This window comes from Hyla sarda, chromosome 4, assembly GCF_029499605.1.
Source record: "Hyla sarda isolate aHylSar1 chromosome 4, aHylSar1.hap1, whole genome shotgun sequence".
In the NCBI taxonomy this organism is placed as follows: Eukaryota; Metazoa; Chordata; class Amphibia; order Anura; family Hylidae; genus Hyla; species Hyla sarda.
Window position 1 is genome coordinate 405,405,064 of NC_079192.1, and position 21,432 is coordinate 405,426,495.

Consider the following 21,432-nt stretch of genomic DNA (forward strand, 5'->3'; position numbering starts at 1 on the left):
TCGTGCTTTGTATACACAGACAAACATAAACACCACTATAAGTAATGTATCACCTGGGGCCAGTAATACATTGTTGTATGTAGCATGGCGGATTAAAGGGCACCTGTCATGTCTGTATAGGGCCAGTATTTTAAGAAATTTAAGACAAAAAATTCGAGCAGACCAAGATTAGAGTTGACAGCTATGTAACTATAAAAAATGTCAACCACTCTCCAAAATCGGAACATCTTGGAGCTGTAATTAAAGGGGTATTCCAGGCAAAATCTTTTTTATATACATCAACTGGCTCCAGAAAGTTACAGATTTGTAAATTACTTCTATTAAAAAATCTTAATCCTTCCAATAGTTATTAGCTTCTGAAGTTTTCTGTCTAACTGCTCTATGATGATGTCACGTCCCGGGAGCTGTGCATAATGGGAAAATTTCCCCATAGGAACTGCACAGCTCCCGGGAGGTGAGTCATCATTGAGCAGTTAGACAGAAAACAACAACTCAATTTCAGAAGCTAATAACTATTGGAAGGATTAAGATTTTTTAATAGAAGTCATTTACAAATCTGTTTAACTTTCCGGGGCCAGTTGATATATAAAAAAAAAAAGTTTTTGCCTGGATAACTCTTTAAACTTGAAACTCTGAGTTACAGAAAAAAGCCAAGTAAGTACCCACCCTATCGGCACGACAGGAATTGTTATAAACATATTTGCCGATTCCAGTGGTGGAACCTGTATCTATCTAAAAATTCTGGCATATCTGGTCAATATGTAAATACATGTCTGAGATGGAGACTTCTTTATATAGCATTAACATATACCAGAAAAGAAGCAGTGATCAAACAATAGACCTTGCCCATAATAATGTATTTTTGTCTTATTGTACCAAAACAATATAACAGTTTCATATAGTTTTTAAGTAACAGATAAAATCAATATTGTTGCCAACAATCAACCGTGTGGTTGGTCAATCTCACGAACCAGACCCCAAAATGGGAGTTGTTTATGCAAACTGGGTGTTTTCAGGGAATTCCTGCCATTTGGGGGGCACTATAAGGAAGGAGCTTTAATGTTCTGATTTTGGAGATTAAAATGTTTGTAAATATGAAATTTGTGATGCCAATCGATATTATGTTCGTGACAACTACTGGGTAGGAGGTTTGATGTGGACCACATGTGGATCAGTAGAGGCCCCTAAATAAGGCAACAGCCCCTATGGTCCCTATATTACGCGGAGAAGACCATGCCTTTTGGTTATGAGAAATGTAGCAAATATTTTTGTGTTTATTTGTATTACCATTTGGCAGATATTAGTGTAAAATACTTTTTTGTTTGCTATGTTTTTTTTGGATATTGTTTCTATTCAAAATACACAATGATTCCTTTACGTCTATAATAATTGTCAGTACCATCCCGCGCCTGCTGGAATACCCATGTCAAATCCAAGGAGTGGAAGAAAACATTAAAACATTTATACACAGAGGCTCGGTTTTCTAATCATTTGATAGTATGAGCCAAGGTCTGACAGTCGGATCCCCGTGCCAGGAATTCTGGGTAAAGTCTGACTGCAATGCATTTTTTCTTAGCTTATTATACATTAATTTCCACGATTCTCGAGTCCTCACCACTCCTCATCAAATGTTAAATGTAAAAAGATGACTTTGGTATTGCAGAAATGTTAAACATGCCCTGGCAGTCTCCAGACATTCTCTCGAAACCCCATTCAGGACTCAAAAGTGGCGAAATCCTGGCTACAGTAGGAAGTAGGAATAAGATTCAGAGAAGACTGCAACCAAAACACACACACATATTTGCAACATGACTACACTCAGAAATTTCTATTAATCAGCCATGCCCACATCGAAACAAAAATGCACATTTTCCATCCACGAGGTGGAAACCTAATTAAAAAATGAGAGTAGATCAAGTAATAGTTGCTTATTGTCCAATGCAACATGGACCAGATTTATTAACAGGAAAGTGCTAGGGACCCTGAAGTCCAAATATAGCATTTGGCTCAAAAAACATTAGAATATTAACAAATTCGCCCCATTGTGGCAAACGGTTGTCAAAAACTGCACTAAAAAGTGGAAAACTTGGCTAACAGAAATATTTACTTGGAAAATGTCTATGGAAACAGGTGTGGTTAATTGGTGGTCCCCCAAGGCTCCACCTTGGGGGACCAGAAAGTTAAACAGATTTGTAAATTACTTCTATTTAAAAATCTTAATCCTTCCAGTACTTATCAGCTTCTGTATACTCCACAGGAAGTTCTTATTTTTTTAAATATCGTTTCTGTCTGACCACAGTGCTCTCTGCTGACACCGCTGTCCATGTCAGGAACTGTCTAGAGCAGGAACAAATGCCCATAGCAAACCTATCCGGCTTTGGGCAGTTCCTGACATAGACAGAGGTGTCAGCAGAGAGCACTGTGGTCAGACAGAAAATAAATTGAAAAAGAAAAGATCTTCTTCTGGAGTATACAGTAGCAGATAAGTACTGGAAGGATTAAGATTTTTTTTAAATAGAAGTAATTTGCAAATCTGTTTAACTTTCTGGCACCAGTTGATTTAAAAAAATAATAATAATAATTTCCACCAGATTACCCCATTAAAGGAGTAGTCCAGTCCTGAAAAACGTATCCCCTATCCTTAGGAGTAAGGATAAGTTTCAGATAGCGGGGGGGTCCAACTGCTGGACCTCTCATATGGGGCCCCGGCTCTCTGGCCCGATAGCGTGTGTCGACCACCGCACAAAGCGGTGGCCGACATGCCCCCTCAATACAGCGTTGTATGGATGGGGCATGTCAGCCACCACTTTGTGCGGTGGTCGACACGCCCCCTTCCCACGTGCTGCCGGGGCCCCGTATGGGAGATTGCCCATTAGCAAAAGGTTGGCCAAACTCACTGTTTTTAGGGCCATGTGTAGGAGCCTTCCAACTCCTCCCTGACAGATGATGTCATGTAAGAGAAGGATCGGACTTGAATTTCAGTTGCCCCTTTTGTTTTTGGGGAGAAATGCCACCCCAGAGCTATGGCAATGCATTACCTCCCCTTTACGCATTCAGAACACGTGAATTATTGGCCAAGTTGGTTGTTCATGTGCATAACAGGATTTTAAAGCCTACTAGTGTCTTTGCTAGACATCATGGGAAAATCAGAAAAAATCAGCCAAGACCTTAGAAAAATAAGTGTTGCCCAAGTATGTCTGGTCCATACTTGGGAACAAATCCAAACAACTGAAGGTCCAACATTCATCGGTTGAAATGCTAATATGAAAGTTTACACCCCATGGGATCACCTCTCCATCATATGGTTGATGATGGAGACAAATCAATCCGAGAACATCAGCAAATGCCCTTGTAAAGATGCTACCTACAAGTCGCCCAAGTGAAAAAGAAGCCACTGCTCCACAACCACCATAAAAGAAACATTGGAGACAAAGTTCTTACTTTTTGAAGAAATGTTTATAGAAGAACGATAGGACTGTTTGTCCATAATGACCATTATTATGTATGGAGGAAAATGTGAGCGGTTCGCAGCATCATGTTTGGGGTTGCTTTGCTGCAACGACTGGTGTTCTTCACAAAATAGATAGAATTATGAGGAAGGAAAATATGTGGAGATATTGAGCCAACCCATCAAAACATCGGCCAGGGAGTCAAAGCTTGGACTCAAATGGGTCTCCCAAATGGACATAGACCCGGAGAACAATGCTCACTTCCAAAGTTGGGTTTTCAAGCCCAGGAACAACATCTCAACCGTGAAGCGGCGGCCCTTCTGGGTGTCCCTCCTAGCGGTCTAGGGGAGATGTGTGTGGCCATTAAGTTCCGCACCTCCCTGCAAAAATCATGGCATGGGTAGGGTTCCGACCATTAACGACTCTGCAGTCAAATACCTTGGTGAACGCCAAGGGGGATGCTGGGAGCATTTGTGGTCCCTTAGTAGCCTCGGCGAAAAGGGACATCAAACCTTGCAGGTACCGTTTGGTCCGGAAGCGAAGGGTAAGGTTTGTTAGGGGGCCTCTCTCCTGTCGGCTTGCGATAGACCACATCCCTTGTGCACGTTTTTTTTAGTTTGCACTTTTTCTTGCACTTTGGGTGATTCGAGAGCACGTTCCTCGGCTCTTAGGAAAAAAATGTTTGGTAGTACTTTGCTTCATAGAATAGCATTATGAGGAAGGATAATTATGTGGAGATATTAAGCCAACTTTTCAAGACATAAGCCAGGAAGTTAAAGCTCTTGGACTCAAATGGGTCTTCCAAATTGACAATGACCCCAAGTACATGCATACTTACAAAGTTGTAGCCATGGCAATGGAGTGACCATCACAAAGCCCTGACGTCAATCCCAAAGAAAGGTATTTTGGGACTTGACTGAATTAACAGAATTCCGTAAAAAGCTTGTGGAAGGCTTACAGCATGTTCTCCATATTAGACTAAATTATTCTGAGCCATTGGGAATGTGATAAAAATAAATTAAAAAAAACTGAAATTAATCTGTGTCTCTAGTATTATTCTAACATCTCACATTTTGGAAAAAATAGTAGTGATGCTAAGTGACTTAAAGGGGTATTCCGGTGGAAAACAATTTTTCCCTATCAACTGGTTCCATAAAGTTAAACAGATTTGTCATTTACTTCTATATAAAAATCGTAATCCTTCCAGTATTTATCAGCTACTGTATGCTCCAGAGGAAGTTGTGTAGTTCTTTTCTCTCTGAACACAGTGCTCTCTGCTGACACCTCTTTCCATGTCAGGAACTGTCCAGAGCAGGAGAGGTTTGCTATCGAGATTTGTTTCTGCTCTGGACAGTTCTTTACATGGACAGATGTGTCAGCAGAGAGCACTGTGGTCAGACAGAAAATAACTACACAACTTCCTCTGGAGCATACAGCAGCTGATAAGTACTGGAGGGATTAAGATTTTTTAATAGAAGTAATTTACAAATCTGTTTCATAATTTCAATTTATAAAATTTCAAACTGGGGAATATATGAGCCACACCCCATTTCAACACTTAACCACAAATTGCTAGCAACGCCCCTTTTAATGCAAATTCACCTAAACATCACCTTTTTTTGTGGTTCACTATTTGCAGAAACCCCATGAGAAGCAGGACTGTTCAGGGGCGGACATATCACTTGTTCAGCCGGTTCGGCTGCACAGGGGCCCAGCGTGTTAGGGGGCCCCCTAGTAGCCCAGGTCACAGCCTGGGCCTCACAGTCTGGGCCCCTGCAGGGCCCCTGCCAGTACTTCATACTAAATGCTGCAGCAACAGGTCCCGGACCTGCCGCTGCAAGCAATAATTTACCTTTAAACCGGCCGGGGGAGAGGACAGGCCAGGGGCTGATGGGAACAGACGTGCCCCGCGCAGGCACACACGTCTGTTCCAAGCCCCTGACATCACGTGTCATGGCCTCTGACCCCGGCAGAAGCGACAGGAGCAGCAAACCCTCCCGCCTCACACGGCCGCATCACTGAGCAGATAAGGTGAGGAGAGCGACGGTCGGGTGCAGGGTGGTGGGGGGTTGGGGAGGGGATTGTAATGATGATGAAGAGGACAGGAGGGTTGTTGAAGAGGTTGGTGGTGTAATGATAAGAAGGATTGGGAGAGCATCGTTTTGATAAGGAGGACCAGAAGGGGGGTCAGGGGTGTAGTGATTAGGGGGTTTAATGTTGATGAGAAGGACTGGGGGGGGGAGTGTCAGCTGTGTAATACTGATGAGGTGCTTAAGGTATATGAGGTGATGAGGAGACCGAGGATGGAGTGCGTGGGTTGTATGGGGTGATGAGGATGGAGTGCATGGGGTGTATGGGGTGATGAGCATGGGGTGTATGGGGTGATGAGGAGACTGAGGATGGAGTGCATGGGGTGTATGGGGTGATGAGCATGGGGTGTATGGGGTGATGAGGAGACTGAGGATGGAATGCGTGGGGTGTATGGGGGTGATGAGGATGGAGTGCATGGGGTGTATGCGGTGATGAGGAGACTGAGGATGGAGTGCATGGGGTGTATGGGGTGATGAGGAGACTGAGGATGGAGTGCGTGGGGTGTATGGGGTGATGAGGAGACTGAGGATGGAGTGCATGGGGTGTATGGGGAGATGAGGAGACTGAGGATGGAGTGCGTGGGGTGTATGGGGTGATGAGGAGACTGAGCATGCAGTGCATGGGGTGTATGGGGAGATGAGGAGACTGAGGATGGAGTGCATGGGGTGTATGGGGAGATGAGGAGACTGAGGATGGAATGCGTGGGGTGTATGGGGGTGATGAGGATGGAGTGCATGGGGTGTTTGCGGTGATGAGGAGACTGAGGATGCAGTGCATGGGGTGTATGGGGTGATGAGGAGACTGAGGATGGAGTGCATGGGGTGTATGCGGTGATGAGGAGACTGAGGATGGAGTGCATGGGGTGTATGGGGTGATGAGGAGACTGAGGATGGAGTGCGTGGGGTGTATGGGGTGATGAGGAGACTGAGGATGGAGTGCATGGGGTGTATGGGGAGATGAGGAGACTGAGGATGGAGTGCGTGGGGTGTATGGGGTGATGAGGAGACTGAGCATGCAGTGCATGGGGTGTATGGGGAGATGAGGAGACTGAGGATGGAGTGCATGGGGTGTATGGGGAGATGAGGAGACTGAGGATGGAATGCGTGGGGTGTATGGGGGTGATGAGGATGGAGTGCATGGGGTGTTTGCGGTGATGAGGAGACTGAGGATGCAGTGCATGGGGTGTATGGGGTGATGAGGAGACTGAGGATGGAGTGCATGGGGTGTATGGGGTGATGAGGAGACTGAGGATGCAGTGCATGGGGTGATGAGGAGACTGAGGATGGAGTGCATGGGGTGTATGCGGTGATGTGGAGACTGAGGATGGAGTGCATGGGGTGTATGCGGTGATGAGGAGACTGAGGATGGAGTGCATGGGGTGTATGCGGTGATGAGGAGACTGAGGATGGAGTGCATGGGGTGATGAGGAGACTGAGAATGGAGTGCATGGGGTGTATGGGGTGATGAGGAGACTGAGGATGGAGTGCATGGGGTGTATGGGGTGATGAGGAGACTGAGGATGGAGTGCATGGGGTGATGAGGAGACTGAGGATGGAGTGCATGGGGTGTATGCGGTGATGAGGAGACTGAGGATGGAGTGCATGGGGTGTATGGGGTGATGAGCATGGGGTGTATGGGGTGATGAGCATGGGGTGTATGGGGTGATGAGGATGGAGTGTATGGGGTGATGAGGAGACTGAGGATGGAGTGCGTGGGGTGTATGGGGGTGATGAGGATGGAGTGCATGGGGTGTCTGGGGTGATGAGGAGACTGAGGATGGAGTGCGTGGGGTGATGAGGAGACTGAGGATGGAGTGCATGGGGTGTATGGGGTGATGAGACTGAGGATGGGGTGCGTGGAGTGTATGGGGGTGATGATTAGACTGAGGATGGGTTGTGTGGGGTGTATGGGGGGATGAGACTGAGGATGGGGTGCGTGGGGTGTATGTGGGAAATAAGGAGACTGAGGATGGGTTGCGTGGGGTGTATGGGGTGATGAGGAGACTGAAGATGGAGTGCGTGGGGTGTAAGGGGTGATTCAGTGGTGTATCGTGGTTGGCAGTATTATATTAATGGAGTACAGTGGTTGGCAGTATTATATTCATGGAGTACAGTGGTTGGCAGTATTATATTCAGGGTACAGTGGTTGGCAGTATTATATTCAGGGTACAGTGGTACGCAGTATTATATTCAGGGTACAGTGGTTGGCAGTATTATATTCATGGAGTACAGTGGTTGGCAGTATTATATTCATGGAGTACAGTGGTTGGCAGTATTATATTCATGGAGTACAGTGGTTGGCAGGATTATATTCATGGAGTACAGTGGTTGGCAGGATTATATTCATGGAGTACAGTGGTTGGCAGTATTATATTCATGGAGTACAGTGGTTGGCAGTATTATATTCAGGGTACAGTGGTTGGCAGTATTATATTCAGGGTACAGTGGTTGGCAGTATTATATTCATGGAGTACAGTGGTTGGCAGTATTATATTCAGGGTACAGTGGTTGGCAGTATTATATTCAGGGTACAGTGGTTGGCAGTATTATATTCAGGGTACAGTGGTTGGCAGTATTATATTCATGGAGTACAGTGGTTGGCAGTATTATATTCATGGAGTACAGTGGTTGGCAGTATTATATTCATGGAGTACAGTGGTTGGCAGGATTATATTCATGGAGTACAGTGGTTGGCAGGATTATATTCATGGAGTACAGTGGTTGGCAGGATTATATTCAGGGTACAGTGGTTGGCAGTATTATATTCATGGAGTACAGTGGTTGGCAGTATTATATTCAGGGGTACAGTATTTGGCAGAATTATATTCAGGGGTACAGTGGTTGGCAGTATTCAGGGGGTACAGTGGTTGGCAGTATTATATGCAGGGGGTACAGTATTTGGCAGTATTATATTCAGGGGTACAGTGGTTGGCAGTATTATATTCGGGGGTACAGTGGTTGGCAGTATTCAGGGGGTACAGTGGTTGGCAGTATTATATTCGGGGGTACAGTGGTTGGCAGTATTATATTCAGGGGGTACAGTATTTGGCAAGGTTATAATGATTATTGTCATCATACAGAGGATGAGAATCTACTGACAAATTAAGGAACCAATGATGTCCAGGTGTCAGACTCTGCAGAGAAGATGGAAGAAATCCTGGTGTCTGGACCAGATGAAGAAAAGTAAAGACAACAGAGAAGACGTCACTCAGGTCAGTGATATCATTGTGTATTTTCCTAACTGTCCCATCAGAGCTGTAGTCACTGATATCATTGTGTAGTCTCCTGACTGTCCCATCAGCTGTAGTCACTTCAGACATGATGGGAGTTGCAGCTTTCCAACATCTGGGGAGCCACTTGAACCAAGGTGATTGGTGGGGGTCAGACCCCCACCATAAAAATGGGCTGTTTATTTTAAAATGCCTGAGCCTATTTTTGGTCCCAGTCTGGCCCTGCCTGTAAGTCACTTCTATCACTAAGGATAAGAAGCCAAGGAACCAGGGGGTGCCAAGGGGTGTAGTGCTAAGTCCAGGGGTGCGAATGTAAAGGGGAGCACTGCCCTCTGCCTCCCAGCTAGATACGGGTCAGGCTGACCCGGGGGAGTACTCACTGGGCCACACACTGAGAGGGACAGGGGCCACCCGGAGCCCACCTCAGGATCTGTTCCATCCACCTGTGGTGGACAAGGCAAGTGGCGACACTACACGCGCGGGGTAAGTGGAGGCCCTCCGGTGGGGTCTAGGTACATGAGGGGGCACAGTGCTGGGGGGGGGGGGGGGGCCCAGGCACATTCCTTGCACAGGGGCCCTCTGCTGTCTGTGTCCGCCCCTGGGACTGTTGGTAGGTATGCAAAGTGATAGAAAACTATAAACACGTCTGAGTAGCAGGTAGTCTCCTATATAGCAGTTAGAACTTCCTGTTACTACCACAAATCCATATTCATTCAAACGGAGGTCACCCACAATGCACTGCAAAGTAAATTTATTTATTCTTTTATTTATTTATTTTTGTATATTATCACAGGTATAAAACATACCTTTATTGCACATGCTCTCAATAAAATTCCAACATGATATTAGAATTATTAGCTCATTCTATTATCATGTTTGAAATCTGTTAACCATCTCTGTGACTTGGACTCAGGAGGAGGATCGCTCCAGGAGAAGCATGGGTGTTAGGGGTGCAGTGGATGTTCGGCAAGTTTGATTCCCCCAGATATGTTGTCGATAAGTTATTCTGTGGATAGTAATAGTCTTAAAATATGATGGTGAGCTTTAAAGGGGCACTCCGGTGGAAAACTTTTTTTTTTTTTTTTTTAAATGAACTGGTGCCAGAAAGTTCCAGTACTTATTAGCTGCTGAATACTACAGAGGAAATTATTTTCTTTTTGAACACAGTGCTCTCTGCTGAATCACGAGCACAGTGCTCTCTGCTGACATCTCTGTCCATTTTAGGAATTGTCCAGAGCAGCATACGTTTGCTATGGGGATTTTCTCCTACTCTGGACAGTTCTTAAAGTGGACAGAGATGTCAACAGAGAGCTTTGTGTTCCAAAAAGAAAATAATTTCCTCTGTAGTATTCAGCAGCTAATAAGTACTGGAAGGATTAAGATTTTTTTTTATAGAAGTCATTTACGAATCTGTTTAACTTTCTGGCACCAGTTGATTTAAAAAGAGTACCCCTTTAAGAAAATATCCTGGAAGGCTGATTATTGGGTGTGAAAGGATTTGAGGCTTTGTGGATTAAGATTTCCTCCAGAACTCCCAAGAAGGTACCGTTATGCTATCGAGAGTATGACTCCCATTAGTTTAAGAGTGCCGGCCTGCCCGTCCTTTTAGTCACATGTGACATTTCAACAGATTGTAAAAGCTAAAAAACAGCAATCATACATCATGTGCCGCACACGCAGCTCAGGAACATTAAGGACCATCAACCACTAAGACCTTTCTTGCATGCTCTAGAGAGCGTATCCAAGGCAAGGAGCCTGAAGGTATAGGCCGGGATCGGCTGTTATGATGTCATGCATTGGAGAAGGTTATGGAGATAATAAAGATCACAGGCATCACTGCTCCTGAGAAGTTTTCTTTAAAAGCCACAGATGAGGTGTTGATGTGAGACAACATCCATCACGTCAGGGTTGAATCTGGAGCCCTGAACTATCCAAGTGCCATAAACTCTGTCAAGCAGAAACATCCATTAACTCTTGAAGATCTTTCTTCCCAGAAGATGTTGCCTAACATTGGCATATTCCATAATGAGCAGACATTGTCCCATCGATGGGAAGCAAACAATCAAGGGATCTGTAAATAGAAAGGAAAAAGAGACCGACGGAGGCATCTCGTGTATTACCACTTAGACCCTTTGGGGAATAAGAAAAGGGGTTTATGGGCTCAGATGGCCCTTAGGTAGTGGCCGCTCACCTTGAGCGAATAGAAAATCTGCATATAAACCTACCACTTGCATATAAACCTACCAATAAGTAGAGGAACAGCTGCAGTGCCTGGGACCCCAGGAGAAGGAGTAATCTAATCCTGATGCAAGCGGATATAGGTAGAAGAAAATGACCCTTGAAATGAGGCTGCTGTTTCCAGTAAGAAATGGAAGCCAGAGACATTTCAAAACACTGGAGTGGTTTATTAGAAGTACAGTGACCCCCCGACCTACGATGGCCCCGACATACGATCATTTCAACATACGATGGCCTCTCAGAGGCCATCGCATGTTGAAGGCAGCATCAACATACGATGCTTTTGTATGTCGGGGCCATCGCATAAACGGCTATCCGGCAGCGCAGACTGCTTCAGCTGCCACCGGATAGCCGTTTACAGTGCCCCATGTGCTCCGCTGACGATCACTTACCTGTCCTCGGGGCTCCGGTGTGTCATCTTTGGGATCCCCTGCATCGTAGGCGCTCTCCATCGTCATCATCACATCGCTGCACACGCTGTCCCGTCATCCAATAGGAGCGGCGTGTGAAACGACTTGATGCTGGGGAAGCAGAGGCCTTGCCGGAGTGTCGGGGACACCCCGGGGATGCAGCGACAGTGATGGAAGGCGACATCCAGGGCAGCGGTGAAGGTCCGGAGTGGCTGGGACACGTGAGTACAACCTCCAATACCAGTGGTCTTCAAGCTGCGGACCTCCAGATGTTGCAAAACTACAACTCCCAGCATGCACGGACAGCCGTTGGCTGTCCGGGCATGCTGGGTGTTGTAGTTTTGCAACACCTGGAGGTCCGCAGGTTGAAGACCACTGTTCTATACTTTACATTGCACAGATCCCTCAACATACGATGGTTTCAACAAACGATGGTCCATTTGGAACGGATTACCATCGTATGTTGAGGGACCACTGTATAAAACAATAAAAGATATGGATGATGCGTTTCGGGGGGAGCCACTCCCTTCTTCAGATCGGTATGAGTGTACTAGGTACAACCAGAGTATAAATATGTTCAAAATTGGCACCAATACCAAAGGGCCAGAGCAAAAAGAGTGACATCATATAGATGGTATACAACAATAATACATAAAGAGACATAAAATCATAGAATAAATATAACTTAAATATTAATGCAGAGTTTGGAATTCAAAAAATCATAGTGGACTGGTGGACCGAGACTGGTGACACCCGGCTTCCAAATGTCAACATCCTGTGGATCGCTCAGTGAAAAGGAGGAGAAGATGCTGTCAGCGCTGGAGCCGGTAGTTAGGACGCGTTTTTTGATATATACGGTTCCTGTATACGTTTTCAATCTGAAAACCGTATGAATTGACTCTCTATTGAAAATTTATGGAACGGTCTACCTCAGGAACTGGTCACAGCAGGAACAATTAACAGCTTTAAAACAGGATTAGATACATTCATGGAACAAAATAACATTAATGCTTATGAAGAAATATAAAATCCCATCCCTTCCCCAATATCGCGCCACACCCCTACCCCTTAATTCCCTGGTTGAACTTGATGGACATATGTCTTTTTTGACCGTACTAACTATGTAACTATATGTAACTATGTAACTCTATGCCAAACGATGCATCCGGTTGTGTCCGTTTTGCATTTTGTATGGTTTTGTCCAGTTTTTTTCCTGTACCCATAACTGTAGCCTACCAGGGTTTTTGGTCCAGATGAAAAAACGTATTGAAACCGTGTACGGTTATTTTAACATGGGAGTCAATGGGAACCGTACAGAACCGTATGTGTGTACGGTTCCATCTGGTTTGCACCATACGTTTTTGGACTTTGCCCATGCACACAGAAAGTTTTTTTTCTTTAAAAAAAATTTAACCAAACAAGTGAAACTTAATTCATAATGGAGTGAAAAGTTAAAAACATAAACGTTTTGTTTTCTTAAAAAGCGGATGCAACCAGATGTACTTTTTAAAAACAGATACGGTTTTCAACCGTATACGGGTTAAAATTTGAACACACGTAGTATGGTTTTGAGAAATCCGTTTTTCATCAAAAACCTGATATGGGAACTGTAGAGCAAAAACGTAGTGTGAACCCGGCCTCATTCAGGTTGCCCACGCTTGTGGCATACTGACAGGTAACACGGCGCATATACAGAGATGTGCATAGTGATGTGACAGGGCGCAAGCACAAGTGACGGAACGCGAACGTAGGGATATGCATATTGATTTGACAGGGCGCAAGCACAAGTGACAGCGCGTGCGTATGTAGGGATATGCATAGTGATGTGACAAGGCACAAGCACAAGTGACGGAACGCATATGTAGGGATATGCATAGTGATGTGCGGGGCACATATAATGATCGTGTGATGGATGTATGATGCAGCAAAACATTTTTAATATAGATTGTAAATTATAAAAGGTAAGTATAGTCAAAGCCCAGAACATTACTGAAGGCAACAGAATGTGCATAAATCATGATATTAATAGACAGTTGCAGCTCAGAGTAGGCTTAGACTGCGAGTGCTATAGAAATGAAGTGGATGCATAATATACTAGAAATACCATGCAGTACTTATGACATATAATAATGAGAATGTAAATGAACAGGCCATATAAAAAAAAACAGTATGAGGTCCTAAGTGGAGAGCTCAAAAACTGACAGGTTGTGGAATGCAAACCACAATACAGTACATGTGCTAGTTCATTGGGACAATAAATATATGAATAAATATCCCAAACTAAAAAACACAGTATCAAAAAAATTAAATACAGCATAATGATATAATAATATTTATAATTACATTTTTTGATACTGTGTTTTTTAGTTTGGGATTTTTATTAATATATTTATTCATTTTTAGTACTTTTGGATCTGCCCCTTTTGTTTTGGCACCAATTTTGAACATATTTATACTCTGGTTGTACCTAGTACACTCATACCGATCTGAAGAAGGGGGTGGCTCCCTCGAAACGCATCATACATATCTTTTATTGTTTTAAACTTCTAATAAACCACTCCAGTGTTTTGAGATCTCTGGTTTGGTTTCCATTTCTTACAGAAAACAGCACAATTTCAAGGGTCATTTTCTTCTACCAACAATCAAGGGATGAATTTTGAATCTATTACCATCCTCCTGCATATTACTTCCTACTAAAACTTGTAATGGCTGGAATAGTGGATCCACTGTACCACAGAGGACGATGGTGAAAGCCGCACCAGGGAGCGGAGCTGCAGGTTTTCACCAGAGCCCGCCGCAAAGCTGGATGAACTTGCTGTGGCAGGGGAACTCCCAGGTCGCTACCCCTGGTGCGACTTGGCGGCTAAGGGGAGGCAAGGTTCGGACTTGTAAGGAAGGACTCTTGGTAAGTGACAGGCAGGAAGGTCAGGACCGGCGGCAAGATGCAGTGGACAGGAACATAGCAGACAGAACTGGTACACAGTATAGCAAAACACAATTGGGAGATAAGCTTTTTCAATGGCAAGGTAGCACAAAGATCTGGCAGGGGTCATAGGAAGTGAGAACACTTTATAGGGTCAATAGACAATTACCGGTGCAATGGCCCTTTAAATTTCAGAGAGCCGGCGCGCGCGTGCCCTAGGAAGCGGGTACGCGCATGCCGGCTGTCAGGAGAAACAGAGGAGCCAGGAACGCGGCAGAGTAAGTATCCACCGGCCACCTGAGTGCGCCAGAAGCTGGACATGTGAGCCGCGGTGCTGCCCGTCCCTGATATGGGACAGGGAGACAGGCAAGGGATGCGCCCACGGCCAGCATGTCCGGCCGCAGCACGAGTGGTAACACCATTTCACTCTCAAAAACACATTCCTGACTGGAAGTATTTTTATGATTTTAACTTGTATTTTTACATACACCAATAGTACATGTGCATATTTGTGAAAGTTATCAAGGGTGGGTGTCATCTTCACCATCTTCTAGCAGCCTACAGTTACCGTTTCTCTATAAATAATAGGAAACCTCCTCAGTCACACTAGAAATCCATCTAGAGTAAAATGGTAAACCAAAAACTGGAGGGGAGGAAGGAGGAGGAACAGGAGCGATGGGATGTCTGGTTGGTTCAGGCCTTGACCTGGCTCTGTGTATCGACATGTCACTGCATAACAAGACAGATTTACCATTTTGGAGTCTGGGCTAACCACCACTTTGAGAGCTATAATGCTATTAAAATTGGTTACCATGCAGATTTCCCGGAAACATACTAAAAAAAATGATATTTATCTTTAACTTTTTTGGGGTGATTTTTGTACTTTGTTGAGATTTTTTTTTTACCATTTTACATGGTTATCGACCAAAATTCTACTTGAATTCTCACTTTAGTAAAATTATGAAAATGTCTAAGAAGTCCAGACATGATAATGTAACTTGTGGTTATCAGCTGGAAACCATACTGTGCTAGAGAGGCAAAGAAAATATACACTGATTTCCTATAACCACCAGGGGCTCTCATGCCAAGAGCAGCAATGTTTTTTTTTATTATTTTCTTTAATGTAATGTGATCAAAATGGTATTTGCTGTGAAACGTTACCCTTAACTACTTCAGTCCTGGGCACCTAGATTATAATGTATAGTACAATTGGAAATTAGGATATGGATGGAACCCTTTTCTTCCTTCGGTAATCTGTACTGTGGGTTGAGGGATATTTAAAGGGGTATTCTGGGCAAAAACATTTGATCCCCTATCCAAAGGATAGGGGATAAGATGTCTGATCACGGGGAGCCCGCATCTGGGACCCCCCGCGATCTCCCTACAGCACCCGCATTCTATGCGGGTACTACGTCTCTAGTTTCGGACACCTCCGGGTTTCCGGGACTGGGGACGTGATGTCACGCCACGCCCTTCCATTCATGTCTATGGGAGGGGGCGTGACGGCCGTCACGCCCCCTCCCATAGACATGAATGGAGGGGCATGGTGTGATGTCACGTCCCAGCAGCGGGCCCCCCGCAATCAGACATCTTATCCCCTATCCTTTGGATAAGGGATAAAATGTTTTTGCCTGGAATACCCCTTTAAAGGGGGATGTTCCTCCCATAAGAAGGTCACTCTGGCAATCACCTGATCATAGCAGTTCTAGCTGGTGAAACCAGGTAACAGGTTATCTTTAGGTGAAGCAGAACCTAAACACCACACAATCATTGCATCACATACAACAATATATAAAAAAATTTTGTCAGACACGTGAACTTGAAGCTCCTGGACTACAATGTAAAATCGGTAACATGGATTGGTCACCAACCTACCATGTGCTATTCATATATCTATGCCCTCAGCCATAGGATCTGTACTTGAACTTTAGGTGTTTATACCAGTAAAGATAATAGCAGAGTTATCTGAAGATAATTGTCTTTAGCACTGAGCAGTAGTCCTGACATTATGAAATACCGGCTTTCATCCCATCATAAGGAATTCAATTACAACATATGGTTGAGTAGAGTTCACACCTGCAAGGCCGTGATTCCTTCAAGAGTGCTTTAAGTTTTATGAAGCTTCTGGTGATAGGTTTCTTCATCTGCATTCCTAGTGACTTGTCAGGAATAAACCACTGTATTTCCCCAAGAAACATTTATTATGAATAACCAAAGATATGTGACCAAAGTTGCTTTTCAACTCGAAAAGTAAATTGCGTTTGGTGCAAAACACTTTAGTAAACCTCCTATCAAATAAATGCACCAGACGTGAAAATATAAATAAAATAACAAGCTTTATTAGACATTAATAATAATAAAAATAAAAAACATAAATAATGAGAATCAGCAATAGCCAGAAAAATGTGTAATGATCTAATAAGGACTATTCTCTTAAGGGTTTGCCATTACCAATTAAACATATACTGCAGAACAGCACTGCGACATTAAGCACACATAGAGAAGGCAAACAAAAAATAAATGATAATAAGAGAAGAGAGACAACGTGTACAGGTGATCTATTGGTGCACTGTGGGAGCCTGAGAAACCTAGAGAAAAAAGTGTGTTGGTATGAGACCTGAAAAGATTAACAAGTACATCAACAGCAACATCACTGCACTAGGAAAATACACCAGCCCTCGGAAGGGAAGAGAGCATAAACACGCTGCCACAGTGCATCCGGAGTCACCACGTTATACTCACATAAGAGATCACACACAACCCCTACGCCGTTTCGCTACCCGCTTCGTCAGGGAGTATATGGGTAGTAGCTGGGTAAACTATTTATATAACAGAGGACCAATCAGATGTTTGGAGTGAAAATTACCTGGATAGAAGCAGCTGTGTTCCGTACCGCCAGAGCTCATAGCTGCCGGCGCCATCTTGGGCTCTCGGGCGCATGCGCACAGCGGAGAGGCGACGTCTGTGCACCAACGTCACCACGCACTTAGTCGGCGCGTGCGCACTAGAGTCCACAAAGTAGATGGTAAGTGAAAGTATTTGGCGCATGCGCAGACAAACTGGAGTCCGCTGTGACACGGAGCCAGGTCTGGGCATGCGCATAAACATAGACATGGAAAAAAGAGGCGATTGCACTAACATTGGTGTGCATAGTGAAACCCTAGGGCACCGATATAAAGAATTTAATGTAGAAAGAAAGTTTTAAAATAAAAAGCACGCTTTTTCTGCTTTTTATTTTAAAACTTTCTTTCTACATTAAATTCTTTATATCGGTGCCCTAGGGTTTCACTATGCACACCAATGTTAGTGCAATCGCCTCTTTTTTCCATGTCTATGTTTATGCGCATGCCCAGACCTGGCTCCGTGTCACAGCGGACTCCAGTTTGTCTGCGCATGCGCCAAATACTTTCACTTAGCATCTACTTTGTGGACTCTTGTGCGCACGCGCCCGACTAAGTGCGTGGTGACGTTAGTGCACAGACGTCGCCTCTCCGCTGTGCGCATGCGCCCGAGAGCCCAAGATGGCGCCGGCAGCTATGAGCTCTGGCGGTACGGAACACAGCTGCTTCTATCCAGGTAATTTTCACTCCAAACATCTGATTGGTCCTCTGTTATATAAATAGTTTACCCAGCTACTACCCATATACTCCCTGACGAAGCGGGTAGCGAAACGGCGTAGGGGTTGTGTGTGATCTCTTATGTGAGTATAACGTGGTGACTCCGGATGCACTGTGGCAGCGTGTTTATGCTCTCTTCCCTTCCGAGGGCTGGTGTATTTTCCTAGTGCAGTGATGTTGCTGTTGATGTACTTGTTAATCTTTTCAGGTCTCATACCAACACACTTTTTTCTCTAGGTTTCTCAGGCTCCCACAGTGCTCCAATAGATCACCTGTACACGTTGTCTCTCTTCTCTTATTATCATTTATTTTTTGTTTGCCTTCTCTATGTGTGCTTAATGTCGCAGTGCTGTTCTGCAGTATATGTTTAATTGGTAATGACAAACCCTTAAGAGAATAGTCCTTATTAGATCATTACACATTTTTCTGGCTATTGCTGATTCTCATTATTTATGTTTTTATTTTTATTATTATTAATGTCTAATAAAGCTTGTTATTTTATTTATATTTTCACGTCTGGTGCATTTATTTGATAGGAGATTTATTATGAATAGAAAGATGGAGGAGATCAAGGTGTATTTCAACACTACATTTTCAAGCAAATTCAGCTTAATTGGGGCTTATTGGGCTCTGTTTACTCTAAACACCTTTACTAGCTAGTAATAGCTGCTGAGATTTGGGCAACTTGTATGTTTGCCCTAATACCTTTATCAACCGGTGTGAGGTGCAGAACTACGTCCTATGCAATTCTGCATTTGCTCCTCCCTTCAGCTGTTCAGAGATTACTGAAGGTACATCGTAGGGAAGGCCAAGCTGGGCAGGATGCAACTCTGTACCTCCCTCAGCCCCACTCCCGTTCACACCTCCCTCCTTGCACCTCCCTCAGAGGAGGGATGTAGATCTGCACACAGCCGCTAACAGGAGCGGGGCTGTGCACATCTATGTCCTCCATGACAGGAGCGGGGCTGTGTGCAGATCTACATCCCTCCTGTCATGACAGGAGCGGAGCTGTGAGGAGCAGTGCGGTGTGAAGATAGGACGCAATTCTGCACCTCACACCGGTGTGAATAGAAAATTCCTGTTCGACCTAGTATTTAATATAGTCTTTGAGGATGTTTAGGCACTACCTCATAGATATTTTAGGGGAGAATCTGTCTGTGTGTCTCCACCAGGTGTGGACATCATTGGGGCAGTGACCAAGGGTCCATGGACTGAAGTAGCCTGACAATTATTACCAATGAGCCCTGACCATGCTCAGTCTGTCACTAAAGGAGAATGGTTACAACTTTATAAAATTCAGTAGTCTAGTCTGAGTCTAGTATTCCAGCTCAACCCTTTCCAAGTAAATGGGGTTCCAATATTAAATGCAGCCTATGAGTGGCATTGATTTTGATACAACACAATCATGTTTTTGTTCTCTTACACTACTCCATTAAGACAGTGATCAAGTTAAATAACCAGGTACAACCTTCTAGTTAACCATGATTTGTGCAACGTATCTCAACACTACATGTTTCACCCAGCGTCAGACGGCTCTTCTTCCATCTATCTGATTCCAGTTCTCAAAACACAGTTGAAAAATACAGTCAAAGGATCTGGTAGGACAACCAAGTTGTTCAACAGACGAGAAAGCAGAAACAAAAGGCAACAAACACGGTTCAAGTATTTGTGGTGTTTCAAAGTCAAAAGAAAAAGACAGGCTGTTCACGGCTCGATGGTCTCCAAGAAAGCCATTGTACAGGAGGAGAGAGCAGACAAAATGCTGCTTGGGGTGTTTTTGGAAAGTGCTCCACTAAGAATGACACAACGCATACTTACTCAGTTTTGTCTGCCTTGCAGTTTCCATTTTGCCCATGAGCTTAAACACGCAATAGACATGGTCTTCACTTCTCAAAGCCATTGAGACTAGATAAATGAGAGGACTCGGAGGTGAGATGGCTTACACAGAGAACTGGCGTTTTATATAACTTACTAATGATCGGCTCCAAAGAATGTGTAAAACCCCACTGGGAATTCTTTCTATAGAGAGTACAAACTTTGTGGGCGATGAGTAGGATTCTTTCTCATAGGGACATTCATGCAAACATTGTGGTCATTTACCTACATGAATTTTTTCCTTGTAGGATTTGAGAAATATGGGTGCTTTCTTCTAAAACAGGGCAAGACCTGTCAACAGGACGTGCTTTGCTAATCCCGGACAACCCCTTTAAATTTTTATATGCCTTGAAATGAAATCTTATTTTCAGGTTGTTGTCTGATTTAGAAAACCTATTTTCCAATATCTTTACCAGACAACTTTCACTTTCACCACTAGAATTGCTCTTTGTTCTGTTAAACTCAGAAAATACAGGTAATGTGGTGTAAAAGGCCTTGTCAACCTTGACTCTCACAGCTAGAAATGCTGTTTTTTGTTAAACACAGGTAGAAATGCTCTGTTTTTTGTTTAACTCAGAAAATGCAGTTAAAATACATTCACTTCACCACAAAATAGAACAGCTACAAAGCTTTGCTTTGTGTTTTAGACAGTGTGAATTTTTTTAATGGCTGGGATTGCTAGTGTAGTCACACTGCTGGGATATACAGTGCAGCAGAATGACTGGACACACTAATGCAGGTCACTCCACTGGACAATGCTTTGCTCAAATTGCTTTGTCTTGTAGTGTGATTGGCCTTGGAGCTGTACACAAGCAATGATTGTCTATCCTGCAGTCATGTGATCTTGCTGCTAGCTGCAAAGTATTCTGGGCTATCCCAATGTCATCTTAGTGTTCCTATTTCTTATTCTTCACTGAAATCTCTTAAGAGTAACAGTGCTAATGCCATGCTCGTGCAAAGCAAACCTGGCAAAGTTCTAATGTTCACCGAACATAATTTTAGGAAAAGTTCTGAGCGAAAATGGGTTCTACGGTTTCTGCCCGCTCGTCTCTAGTTCACAAAAAAAGACACACGGTACCTTTCATATATCTGTCTGCAGTAATTTTCAATAGTGTCAAAAAGACATTCCCAAACCCTTAAGGTGCTAAGAGCTGGAATGCCTCCTCATTCCCCCTCCCATTCCTGTCCCTGCCATTTGATCAGCTGGAAGCCAAGCCCTGTTTCCAAAATCTCACACCTGCTCACGTTCCAAGCTATCTAACATTGTCAGCAGTTTGGAGCATGAAATGCATCAGACAGAATCCCTTGTGTTAAATGTCCTCTTAAAGCTTATCAAGGGAAATTAAATTGCAACAAAATAGTCCCCCATCGATAGCATCTGGGAAGTAGGTTTTCAAGGAGGTTAGGATTACTGGAAATCAGTCTCTTTCTGCAAGTAATGGAGGGTATGTACCCTGTTGGGCTATATATATATATATATATATATATATATATATTTAGAAATGAGCAGACAAAAGACATACACAACTGTGCTAATACTTCTGGGATATCAAGTAAGTCCATTAAAAACTTCTAAACCACACTTATTTTAAGGGGCCCT

At 44.0% G+C, this 21,432-nt stretch overlaps 2 protein-coding genes across 13 annotated transcripts in view; one reads left to right on the forward strand and one right to left on the reverse strand.

The window, feature by feature from the left end:
• The window catches only part of ATXN10 (ataxin 10), a 257,913-nt gene that overhangs the window by 229,052 nt on the left and 7,429 nt on the right, over nucleotides 1–21,432 (forward strand). The gene's annotated exons all lie outside the window — the stretch shown is intronic.
• WNT7B (Wnt family member 7B) overlaps nucleotides 1–21,432 on the reverse strand; it is a 248,747-nt gene that overhangs the window by 12,426 nt on the left and 214,889 nt on the right. The window lies entirely within an intron of this gene.